The following is a 13,480-nucleotide window of genomic DNA, read 5'->3' on the forward strand; positions in this document are numbered from 1 at the left end:
ATATATTCACCCATGCACAAGTGTGTTCAACCCTTGAGGCCAATGGAGAATAGGATGTCGGTGCAGGGCAAAGGGGGCAGGGAAGTAGGGCTGAAGGAGAAGCCAGGCTTTGTGCTTCAGCCCCACCCAGGCCAGAATGAGCCAGGCGACCCAGAGCAGGCTCATCCTGCACGGGGCTCTCCCAACAAGAGCAGAAGTAGCCTGGGAAGCCAGGTGAGGAGGTAACTCCTTCCCCTCACAGGCTTTCCTGGATGTTTATTCCCATGCCACGCCCCGATCTTTCCGGAAACGTCCATCAGGAGCTCTGTCCTGTCTTCTGCCTGTCGTTTCAGCTCCTGTTTGGCGTTGTGGGACCTGAAGAGAAAGTCACAGCTCCGTACACGTGCTGAGAGGATTCCTTGGCACAGAGAGGTAGGAACAAGAAGCCTTGGAAGGCTGGGGCACCTCAAAGGATGTGGGTGGCCTGGAAGGATGCTCATTCTCATTTTAGGCTATTTACATATCTACCTGGGCATGAACATTATTTATGTATTTATTATGTGGATGTGTGTACATGGTGGGCATAGGGGACGTGTGTGTGTCATGCATGGTGTGCATATGGGAGTCAGACAACTTTGAGGCAGCGGGGCGGATCATGGACTTCAACATGGCTTCAGGCGGCAGCACGGATCATGGACTTCAGCATGGCTTCGGCGGCAGCACAGATCTTAGACGCAAATAGGGTTTTTGGCATCAGCACAGATTACGGAGGTCTTTTGAGGAGACTTAGCCCAGAAAATAAATCATTCTTCATCCCAGGTTTCTTGTTGCTTAGAGTCAGGATTATTGGGGGGCAGGACCTGCACGAACTCCAGGCTGCTAAATGCCACCTTGCCCTCAGCTCTGGCTGCCCCGCTTGTACCCCAGGCACAACGATTGTGTTTGCAGTGTGGACAGTGCCCAATCTTAGCTATTTAAAAAATGATTTTTTTCCCTTGTTTGAGACATGGTCTCACTATAGCTTTTGTTGGCCTGGAACTCAACTGTTTACAACAAGGTGGGCTCCGACTCACAGAGATCTGCCTGCCTTTGCCTTCCAAATGCTGCTGTGTGCCACCATGAAGGACTCCTTAATGCTATGATGCTTCCCAAGATATTCAGTTCTTTTTCTTTATCATTCAACCCCGTTTTCTGAAACTCTAGCACATAATAAGAATAAAAATACACACAAGGCACAGACATGTTGGAGGTGGTGGCTGGAGTAGGTGAGACGGCAGGAGAGCAGAAGCCGTGTCTTTCTGTGACAATCTTGTCATATCTAAGGACATCAGCAGGTAGACATGTTTATTACGTGCAGCCTCCACAGGTGCCAGCATCTACTTACCACATGATCATAGGTATTTATCACTAACGTTGTTTAACAGGTGAGGAAACTGAGGCTCAGATAGAAAAGGTGATGCACACATATGCATACACACACACATATATGTATATATATGTATATATATATGTGTGTGTGAGAGAGAGAGAAAGAGAAAGGGGAGGCTGAGGATCGAGGCTTGCATATGATAGGCAAGTACTTAGTTACTACTACTGAGCTATATCTTTAGTCTTCTATCTATCTATCTATCTATCTATCTATCTATCATCTTCCTTTCTTTCTATACATCATCTCTCATGATTCTATATATCTATGTATCTATCTCTCATGTTTCTATTATCTATAAATCAACAGTCAATCATCCATTATCTATCTAATTAAGTTATTTGAGAAAGGGTTTCTGTAGGCTCTGTTTCTTAACAATTAAACTTTATTGTACAACCCAACTAGCTTACACAAGAGGGAAAAAAGGTTAAAGGGAAAAAAGAGTGAACCTTCCAGTATCCGTTCCACGGGACGGGTCCTTAGGTGTCTCTGGCCTGCGTGCTGGTCCAGCCTGTTCGCTGATCCACATGAGCTCAAGCCCGGTCTGAACCTGCTGCAGCTCTCTCCTCTCCACCTGCCTGAGTCACATTCTCCTTCTCCCATTGAGGGTCAATTAGAAACACAATAGTCCAGGTGGGGTCCCCAGGTCTGCTTCCTGAATTCCAGGCCCAGGATGGCTCCACCCAGTCTATCTCAAGGTATCCATGGGGTGTCCAAGGGTAAAGCCCGCCAAGACTGCTTTTACCTGTGACAAAGCTTAGTCTTTCCCACAGGTTTCATGCAGCCTAGGCTAGTCCTGAACTCTCTATATAACCAAAGATGATCTTGAACTTGGGATCCTCCTGCTTTTACCTCCTCAGAGCTGGGACTTACAGGCATGGGCCACCACGCCTGGTTTTACGTGGCGCTGGAGATCTTACCCAGGGCCTTGTGCTTGCTAGGCAAGCTCTCCATCAACTAAACTACACTCCCCACTCCTCTTTGGTTTTTCTCCCTGGCTATGGGAGGCCATCTGTAGATATAATAAACCTTTCAACTGGCTCCATCCAAGGCCCCAGCACCAAGGTGTTGTAAAACGGCTTCTGAGTCAGCGAGAGGCAGCTGGTTGAAGCGTTTCCCAGCTTTTCATATGACTCATAAATTTGTTACATGCTGAGGAAATTCCCTGAAGGCTCTTTGGCAGGCTCATCCAGTCTGACCAGTAGCTAAGAAACACACAGCCTTCTAGTTACAAAAACACACACAAGGCTTTGACTCAGGCCTTGACGGAGGGTCACGTGACAAGCTCTCCTTGCAACAGTGTTCACAACAGCTTTCTGGGAAAGAGCAGGGATTTCCTGGGAAGATGCACAGCAAACCAAGCTTTCAGAGGTCAGAGGAGGCTCTGTGTAGGACAGCTCACCCATGCAAACACTGCTGCAGCAATCAAGCCCTGACTGGGGTAGACAAAGAGTGCCGCCTCACATCCCCAGTGAGTCTGTTCCTCGTGCCTGCCCATAGGTACACTGTTCACAGTTGGGCTCATGTGACAAGATACAACAGAAGAAAAGGCCACAGTCCATTTCCTCCCAGCCCAGAAACAGCATCATCAATATATGGAAACACAGATGTTGGCTCTCTTTAAGAAAGAGAGTTGGTGGGGGTGGGGCGCTAGAGAGATGATGGCTCAGAGGTTAAGAGCACTGGCTGTTCCTTCAGAGGTCCTAAGTTCAATTCCCGGCAACTACATACATGGTGGCTCACAGCCATCTATAATGTGATCTGATGCCCTCTTCTGGCCTGAGGTTGTACAGGCCAGGCAGAGCACTGTATACATAATAAGTAAGTAAATAAATAAATAAATCTTTAAAAGAAGAAAAAGAAAGAGAGTGGGAAGAGGCAACTTTGGATGTAATTCTACTTCTGGATGCTTCTGGGTGGTAATGAATAGCATTGGCTTTGTGCTGATTCATCATGGTTTCAATCATCAAATAGAATGATTGGTTTTTGTCCAGTGGCAAGCTGCTGGCATCATGGTGGCGCCTGACGACATCAGCCAATCGTGCCTCTGAGCCTTGAGGACACAGCTTTATCCATGAGATGGGTACAGCTCTCTGTAGGTCTGTAACACTTGCATAAAAATGCGTCTTTTAAATATTACCTTTTCACCAGGGACCTGGATGTACAGACCTTAATTCCAGCTACTCAGGAGGCTGAGGCAGGAGGATCACAGGCTGAAGGCCAGCCTGAGAAACTTAGTGCGGCTTACGTAAGAGATAAAAGACAAAACATAAAGGGGTGGCCCTCAGGCAGATGGAGGAAGCTGATTTTCGGTCTTATTTTCCATTTCTATTTAATTAAGCAATGGGTGCGTTGAGTGGTGGGGAGGGCTGGAGGGACGGCTCATGGGTTAAGAGCACTGGTGCTCTTCCAGAGGACCTGGGTTTGATTCCCAACACCCACATGGTGGTTCACAACCATCTGTAACGTCATTTTAAGGGGGATCCAATGCCTTCTTCTGGCCTCCTTGGGCACCAGGTATACATATGTACATGCAGGCAAAACACTCATACGCATAAAAGAAACGACTAATCAAATCTTCATTGCCAATTTGACTGGACTTAGGATCACCATAGAAACATACTTTTGGGTGTGTCCACATTAGGTGTTTCCAGAAAGGGTTGTCTGATGAGGGAAGACCCACCTTGACTGTGGGTAGCAGGGGCGGGGCTAGACTGAAGGAAAAGGAGAAAGCAAGTGGGGCACCAGCATCCGTCTCTCTCTGCTTCTTGACCGCAGCGGCATTGTGACCACCACCTGCCTCACGCGCCTGCCTGTGCCTTCCCACGCCGATGGCCTCTCAAGCTGTGAGTCTAAATTACCCTCCCCTTAAGTTACCTTTGTCAGGTGTCTTGTTAGAACGGAGAAACAACAAGGGACTTCCAACTTAATGCACTTGAATCTGTGCTCCGGACGCCCCTTCCACGGTTCCCCACTGCCCTCTCATCTGGGAACCTACCTGTGGCCGATTATAAAGCTGGACACAATAATAGCTTCCATCTCCTTCCACAGTGTGACCTCACCTCCCTCCCTCCCTACTCAGAAACAGTCATAGGGGAGGGGAATAAGGGGAAAATGGGAGGGAGGGAAGAATGGGAGGATACAAGGGATGGGATAACCATTGAGATGTAACAAGAATAAATTAATAAAGAAGAAAAAAATGGAAAAAAAAAAAGAATCAGAGTTAGCTCTCTACTGCCTCGAGGCAGGCCAGGTCTCTGATTGCCTTGACTAAAACGTGGTGCTGCTGACCCCGCAGCCAAACAGCGTCTCTGCAACCCTGACTGCTGCCATCGCTACAGAGATATTTCTATCCAGGGACAACCATGGAGGGACACCTAGGCTCATGGAGAGGAGGGGTGGGGAGTGAGATGTTAGAAAAGGCACAGGAGGACCTGACGCTAAGAAGCAAGGTGACCTCTCGGAAGCAGGTGGCCATTCTCAACTTTGGCTCACCTCACATGTGGCACAGACACATTCCCAGCCTAGCTCCCCCCCCCCCCCCAATTTCTGGGCTGTAAAATTAAGTGGCCTGATAAGTGGCTGCTCAAGCCCTAAGTTCTGGGGTGGAACATTACACAGCAGAAGGTAGCTAGTGGCCAGACAGTAGGACTTCTCTGCAGACAAACCCAGGCGAGGTCCAGAATAGTCTGCCCTCCAGCAGCAGCAGCCTGAGATCCACTGCTTTCCTCCATCTCCGCTCTCCCTCCCCAAATCTCCATCAGGGGCGTGATGGGAATCCACACTGGCTGAGTTTGGGGGTAGATATGGACTCTGAGGCCTCCAGAGTCTTCCAGGGCACAAGGAGGCCATGGGGGCTTTTCTTCCCACCGGCGTGGATGCTGTGAGAGATTGAACCGCAGCGCCTGGAGCTCACTAGCAATGTGAGCACTTTGCTTGGCTGCTGGCTTTTGCTCTGTTCCCACACTCTCCTGCTTTACCTGTCTTCTTGCTCAGCCTCTCCCTGAGGATGCGTGGCAAAGTTTGCATTTTGTTGTTCTAACTTGTCTCAGGCTGGAGTCCCCCAACTTGCCTCCATCTACCCATCCTCATGCCCTTTCACTGCCTATCTTTTACTGCGCCCAGGTCCTGACGAAGCGTACCACCTTCAAATTCATCTTGGAAGGTAACTCTCTTGCCTCAAAGGACTCTGGCCTGTCGTGGGGCCTGAGAGAAATAATGGTTTCTAGGCCCCTCTCTGTGCACATGAGAGTCCCTGGAGGGCTGGCAAAGGGCTCTTGACCTAGAACACATTGCAGTGGGAGTCCCAGAAGCATCAAGTCAGGTTGGTTGCAGGCCTGAGAAATGTGCATTTCCAGCAAGTTCGTAGGCCATGCTTTCGTGCCAATCTAGGGCCCACCCTCTGAGAACCACTGCCCTAGAGAACTGCTCACCCGGGCGTGGTGTGAGGGGTATTCTCTGTGCTCTTCTGGATGACTGCTGCTTTGGCTGCTTGTGAGGTTCTTGAGCCCAGAGATGTCATCTGATTTATGGCACTTGGCAGACCCCTCCAAGTCACAGGCAGACCGGAGCTTTTTAAACACACAGCCCAGAGGCACCCACGGGCAGGCAGATTTTACTGCACATCCAGAACAGCATACACGTGCAAGACCCATTCCCTTCCTTGCTGTGAAGCTTGGAAAACAGAATGAGACAGCTGTGACCTTTTTCTTGGGGTGGTGCTCCTCAGGGGATGGGCTTTCTGAAAATGCTGGAGCTGGCAGCCGTTGGTAGGGATGTGGGTGTCCCGCAGGCTCTTTAACGTCTCTGTGTACAGACTCTGCCTGACACTGGCCACTCTTTTTCTCTCTCCCTACTCTGCCCTTTTAAGTGGTCCACACAGGGAATTGCCCTTAGGCTGTACCTGGATGGGTTGACTCATGGGCGCTGTGCCCCCTCTTTCCCAGTCCAGGATATCAACTTGTGGGATGACACTACCTACATTCAGGGTGAGTCTTCCCTCCTTAGTGACATATTTCTGGAAATGCCCTAGCAAATGTGCCCAGGGATATGCTCCTTAGATTATTCTAGATGTAGTCAAGTTATTAATGAAGATTAACCCTCGTATCCTGGGCGAGCCCACTTCATTCTACCCCTAGTGAGAACCCGGGGGTAGAATCTCAGTCTCTAGCTGGGGGCACTGGTTCTACTATGTATTAGGGAATGTGGGCTCACTCTTACTAAGGTGCCCTTTCTCGGTGTCCTGAAGCTGGCACTGTCCTCTCCATGCCAGGCCTGCAATGGTAGATTTGTGTCACCCCGTACACACGGTACCCTAAGCCGGAGTCTCGCCTGCAGGACTGGGGGTGAGCAGGAAAATTAGGTAGAGGAATCCAGAGGCCACCAGCTGTGTGTCCCCTGGGAATCTTCCTTATACCTCACAGACAGTTATAGCCTGTCAGAGTGGCTGTCCTGGCCATTGAGGACACACTTGGTCAGGGATGACATATCTCTTTCCTAAAACAGACACCAGGCAGCTTGAGGCAGGGAAGAACCAACCCGCAGTGATCACTTAGCTCTCTGGGGGTCAGGGGGCTGGGGAAGTGGGGGAGCAAAGAGGAACAGGTGAGGACCATCCCCCTTCACAGTTGGGGCATCCAACTGTGGCTCTTCCGTTTTGTTTTCCAGACTCATCGGTTCCTCCCAAGTTCTCTAGAATTTGAACCTGCAGTTTTTATTTGTCTTCTCTGGGCTCTTCTAGGCCTTTTGCCCTTTGTGCCACATGGCCTCTCTGCTTGGATGCCCTGTCTGTTTGGGGTTTCCCCTACCAGGTTTTCAGGTGGCTGTTTGGTACCAATAGAAGTAGGTAGGCATGGTGGCTGCTGCCTTGGCCGGGCAGGTGCGCAGCGTACATACAGTTTGCAAAGGAGTGGAGGATGCAGAAGCCACAGGCTAGAGAAAGCCCCACCCGGGGTGCTGGATGTCAAGTTTCTGCAGAGCGGACTGCCATGGCCAGCCAGCCATGGCCACTTATAGCATATGTGAGTAACAGAGACATGACCTTGGACCTGCCTTGAAGAGTGTGGCTGTGTGAACAAGGAGCTTCAGGAAGCTACCCGAGAGGTGTCCACAGCATGCTGGGAGCATCCAGTGCATCTCAGGTATTAACTGTGCAGTGTACAAAGCCATCCCACACTTGATTCTATGAAAACTAGCATCCTCAACACCATATGAACGCATGTGTTTGCATGTATTTAAAGCCCAGAGCTTTGGCTTTAAAAGCCAAGAGCTTTTCCCCTCTGGATTTACCTTCTCATTGGCATGGAGTGGAGGCTAATCCTGCTGATCTTTTTTATTTTTTTTGCACATACATTTATATTATTACACATAAATAAAATAAACTACATACAGCGAGAAGAACCACGAAACAATCAAGAATTATATAAATATTACATTCATGGTGTCTTGGCTAATTGCATTTGGCAACCTTTGCAGAAAACATTTTTCCTATCTTGGTGAGTCTAAAATTTTGAATGTAAATCAATATCTATCATATCTCATCTTTATCAACTTAAAACATCTATCTAGACCTAAAAACGTCTTATCTTCTAAACAACTAAACTTAATTAAAAAGATTAAACTATCTGGTCTTCAACATCATTGAGACTTGAGAAGGAATAAAACTTAATTACCTGAGTTAGCAGCTTCCAAAGTGAAAAAAAAATGGCAGAGACAGTTTGCTGCCTGAGTAGTCACCCGAAAACTCTGTATAATGTTGGAGTCCAATCCTACTGGTCTTTAAGGTTCTTTCAACTCAACAGCTCCCTCCCCCATCTTAAGGTTGTGAGTGTGAATGCACACAAATATGTACATGTGTATATACTCTCTGGGAGGGCATTACACACACACACACACACACACACACACACACACACACACACCGTCTTCTCTTTCATCTTTTGGCAGTGTTGGAGACCCAGGAGCTTGTGCATGCTAGGCAAGTGCTCTACCACCTCACTGCACTCTCAGTCTCTTCTGATATCATGTACAACGTGGTAGCAGTGTCTGTTAAATAAGATGGGCTGGTCCAGACTGTTGCCTCTGCAGTGAGATGGCTCCGTGCTGCACAGAAATCATCGGGGTAGATTTTTAAATATTCCAAAAAGGAATGCAATGGCTGGTATGTCTCTTTCCAAGATGTATATAGTTGCTGGTATACTTTAGGTTAGAACTGGAATTAGAGTCACGTGCAGGGTTTGACTGGTAGCGACCATAGTGGTTGAGTGGGGATGACATGGGGTAATTGGATGGGGCCAGAGATGGCCTGTATAAATGAGGATGTGACTTCAGTAAATACAAGAGGCCCTGAAATGGCCAGTAGGTTCATGTACTTGGATGAATCAGATGAAGGAACCATCTGCTCACCAATAGTCAGAAAGCTCAGGTCTGAGGGGGCGGTGATGACAAGTGGGGTGAGGAAGGTGCCCATGGGAAGGACCCATGTAGAGCCAGAAAACACCAAGTTCTCAAGCTTGGTTCTCACCTTCAAGGGAAATGCCACCGTATTCTCAAACATGGCCCAATTTAATCCCCATCTTCAAAATTAACTGCAACTCACAGAGGGGCCTCGTCCCTCCTTCCCAGCCTTTCCTCAGGCTCCCAAGTCAAACTCATGCAGCTGTCCAGCAGCAGCCAAACATGCCCAGCCTCATCCTAGCATTCCTTTCCCCGAAGGACACTCAAGCCACACCACTGACCGGCACGCAGCAGGCAGGCCACGCTCTTCTCTGTGCCCAGTACTTTTCACCCTGTTGTCTGTTGCCGAGACCCAGCTCCCGTTAGCACCCTGTCCTTTTTGCCATGGAGAGCATCTTCACCAGAACCCTGAACAAAAACGTCTCTTGGTCTCACTAGTTGTAGATGATGGGTCAAGTGTCACTCTAAAACATGCACGGTCAAAGCCTGCTATGTCCTTTGGGGCAGGGCAGCTCTTCCCTATCCCTTTGGGTGCCCATTGAATGTGTATACTATATTTTATGATGAGTCAGTGTATGCAGGATGGGACAGCTGGGTAGACAGCTGCTAGTGGCTAGTGACATTGACTCTAACTATTGCCATTTCATCTGTTCTTGGACTTTTAAGTAGCCTTCCTCCAAAGCCTGTGTGTGTGTGTGTGTGTGTGTGTGTGTATGTGTGTGTGGTGTGCATCTGTGTGTAATTATGTATGTATGAGTGGCTATGTGTGTGGCTGTGATTACGTATATGTATATGCAAGTGTGTATACGTGTGTATGGGTATAGATGTATGTTTGTATGCATGCATGTCTACATGCATGTATATGTACGTATATGTGCACATGTGTATGCATATGTATACCCGTGTGTGTACATATATACATGTGTGAAAGCTTATATGTACTCATGTATGTGTGTGCATGTATAAATATATGTGTGCACATGTAAATGTATATGTGTGTACATGTATAAACATATATGTGTACATGTATATGTTTGTGTATGGCTGTAACAGGCACAGGAACAGAATTGTGGTAGAAGGAGAGTCACGACCTAAGGCTCATGACATGCCTTCCTTAGTTAGGCTTGCAGAAATGTACTATTTTCACTTTAAAAGAGGCATAATGAAGATGGATTACAGTTCAGGGTCTGATTGGAAAGAGGCAGAAGCTAAGGTTAACTGAGAGGGCCTGAGGTTCATTTTCCAGGTTAACTTTACTCTGCTCCCTGAAATCCTGGTGAAGTAGCGTCAGACTGGCTGAGCTTTCAGGCAAGAAGGGGTGGAGGGCTTTGCAATCCCCTTGGGGAGAAGTGCGTGCTCACGTCTAATGGTCTCTGGGCAGCCTGGCCCTGTCGCTGTCTGTGGATGGCACCTAAAGCTAAACTGACTTCTCCCATCTCCACCAGGCACCTGTGTCTACCCAGGAGTCTTTCCAGACCACATTTAGCAGGTGTGTGTGTGTGTGTGTGTGTGTGTGTGTGTGTGTGTGTGTGTTTCGAGAGTGATTTGAAATCCGGCATGCTGTTTAAAGTTTCCTACAATTCCGCAGTGCTCTTTTGTTTTGTTTTGTTTTTAATTAGAGGTTAATATTTCTGAGGATTTTCCTAACCAGAAGAGACTTTTAGCCCAGCCTGACCATTGCAGCCCTGTGCTTGTTGGGGGTTTTGATATCAAATGTGCAAGTCCTTGGTGCAGTCGGAGACGGCCCACCTAGGAATTATGATGATGATGATGATGATGATGATGACGATGATGATTATGATTATGATTATGATGATATTTGGAGACAAGATCTTACTAAGCAGACCAGCCTGGCTGGAAGGACAGTCATGCACAGTCACAGCCAGCTGAGCCTCTCTTTCCTCCATCACGTCTTTACCGTCTTTGTATCCAAGGACCACTGTCCTCTTCCTGGCGAATCCATCAGATTAGGCTCCTCATGTGGTCTCTTAGCTCTCCATTGCTTCCGGGCTTCACATGCACTCACTTTGTGTGGGCTCCTTAGACAGGTGAGACATCCGCCCCCAGGGATCCCTGACGTAGTGTTCCTAGGTGTCTTGCCTTCCTTGTGCCTCTGACCTTCCAGGTCTTGGCTTAAGTGTAATTTCTAGGGACAGCCTCAAACCTATCTTCATTGTGAACTCAGCAGGACTCAGAATCACTGAGGAGATTCACCTCTAGATACATCTGGGAAGGCATTTCCAGAGAGGCTTATCTGAGTAGGGCAGATCTGTGAGGGTATGCACATCCTAGCCTATCCATTATGATTAACACCAACACATGGATGGGGGTCCTGGACCGAATTCAAAGAGAAAATGGAGGGGCCGAACACCAGCATTCCTACCTCTCTGCTTCTTGGCTGTGGAGACGAGTTAACCGGCACCTCACATTCCCATTACCCACCATGCCTTTCTGTCACGATTGCTGTGTCCTCTGCACTGTGAACCAAACGAACCTTTCCTCTCTCAACTTGGTTCTTGTCAGGCATTTGGTTGCAGCAATGGAAACTCAACTATCAACAGCAGCCTGCTTGGGACCTCCTGCTTGGGACACAAACTGCTACTGTCGTACGTAGCTATGTGAAGACTTTTTTGGCCTGTGTCCCTGATGGAAAGAGGTCAAGGTGTTCCCATGGTGGGGCTCAGGAATCCAGTCTGAAACCCCCTCTATCCTGAGGTTCTAAGGCTTTCCTTGGCTGGCTCTTTCATCTCTCTGTTGTCTCTCTTCTGGCTATAGGGAGGCTGCGGTCCAGCTGAGGATCTTGGGATGGAGGGAGGGTAGCGGGGAGGGTTTCATCCCACTGAGTCAGGGATGATCTGGGCAAGGGGTGCACGAAGGCTGGCATCAGAAAACCTTGTAAGAACGTAGGGATTACACATGAGACCATTGATGCTTTTTCCCATCTCCTGACTATAAAGCATTGTTGAGATCAGAAAATAATCCTCACTGTCTCTATGTAGCGAAGACACATTCAGTCCTGGGGTGAACTTAGAAAGAATAGCCTGTTCCATTCGAAAACAGACACAACCACATGCTCATTTAATCTGTACTTATTTGGTGTGAGGAAACCGAGACCAGAGAGGGACAGAAGTGTGCCCAAGGCCTTACAACCAACTCACACTCATCCCTCATCCACACAAGGGCCAAAGTTTTGAGAGCATTTCAGGCTTCTGGCTATTTGGACTTTAAAAAAAAACACTAAATCAATATGCTTAATGTGATTTTTGTTCATCTCTTTGAAAGATGGAACGAGGTAGTTAAGCCCACTGTCAATATTTTCATGAACTCTGTGGAAAATATGATGTTAAAGGTTTTTGGTAACCACTTCATTAAGCCTGGCTTTTTCTAGGCCACCACAAAAGGTAAATAAACCCTAATGAGATCCTGTGTGCGATCCAAAGAGTCGCTTCATGTCACACTTACCCCCCCTCACCCAAAGCCCCGGGGGAGTCAGAGAAAGGTGATCTTAGCCTCACACTGTGCAACAAGACCTTTAGACAAAGGCTCATTAACCCACAAACAGTTACTGACTAAAGCCAGAGTTTCCACACACTGAGAAGCAGCAAGTGCACAGCACGAGGAACGCCATTCCGTCTGCACTCTGCCAGCTGGCCTCCCATCAAAGCGCAGTTCCCTGGTAACTAGAACACAGCGACGACCAATGGAACTGCAGGGCCTAACGACGACCCCAGGTCTTATTCTTTCATTTCTTCTGCAAGTTTTATGCTATGTGTTGAAAATTCAATAGTGATTACAAAGAAGTCTCTCAAGAAGTTCACAGTCTTTGGGCAGGGGGTGGGGGGAGAATTAAAGTGCAGGAAAGCCGACCCGTGACTGGGGGCAGTGTGCACAGAGGGGACGTGTTTGCTGTGCCTGTCCTATGTGGGCGAAGATTGGAGGCAAACAACCCATTGTTATTTCTGTTGCTTTGGAGACAGTGTCACGTAGACAAGGCTGACCTTGAACTACCTAAGTAGCTGAAGATGACCTTGAACTTCTGGTTCTTCTTCTTCTACCTCCTGAGTACTAGGATTGTAGGAATGTGTGCCAGGCCTAGCTCATGAGGTTCTAAGGATCGAACCCAGGGCTTTGGACATGCTAGGCAAACACTCTAGGAGCTAGGCACCCCCCCTGCCCTGCCCAGCCCTAGATCCCATTGAAACGTCAGAGGCTTTCTGCACGTGTTTACATGAAGGACTAGAACACTGGCTGTCACCCTTCCTAGTGCTGGGACCCTTTCCTAATGTGGTGACCTCCAACCATAAAATTATCTCTCCGCTACTTCATAACTGTAATTTCCCTACTGTTATGAGCCATAATATAAATATCTGAAATGCATGATATCTGACATGCAACCCCATTGAAATGTCGAGACCCACAGGTTGAGAACCACTGGCCTAGACTCACTAGAGAGAGAAAGGTCTAGGCCAGTTATTGGCAATGAGGTTCCTAAGGAAGTGGAAAAAGATGGAGCCAGGTCGAGACCTGAGACTTAAGGGAGGATGGGGAAGCTGCAAGGACAACAGAGCAGAGCCAAAGATGGACAGAGATCCGTGGGTTTGGCGGAGAAAGGATTCACAG

At 48.1% G+C, this 13,480-nt stretch overlaps 1 long non-coding RNA gene across 1 annotated transcript in view; it reads left to right on the plus strand.

Moving 5' to 3' along the window:
* Positions 1-273: 273 nt before the first annotated feature.
* The window catches only part of LOC311582101, a 56,102-nt gene continuing 42,895 nt past the window's right edge, over positions 274-13,480 (plus strand). The window contains exon 1 of the long non-coding RNA XR_014774008.1: positions 274-411. This is a non-coding gene — a long non-coding RNA (uncharacterized lncRNA). The remainder of the gene's footprint in view (positions 412-13,480) is intronic.

The sequence above is a fragment of the Acomys minous genome, assembly GCF_964271855.1.
Source record: "Acomys minous genome assembly, chromosome: 13".
NCBI classification, from domain to species: domain Eukaryota; kingdom Metazoa; phylum Chordata; class Mammalia; order Rodentia; family Muridae; genus Acomys; species Acomys minous.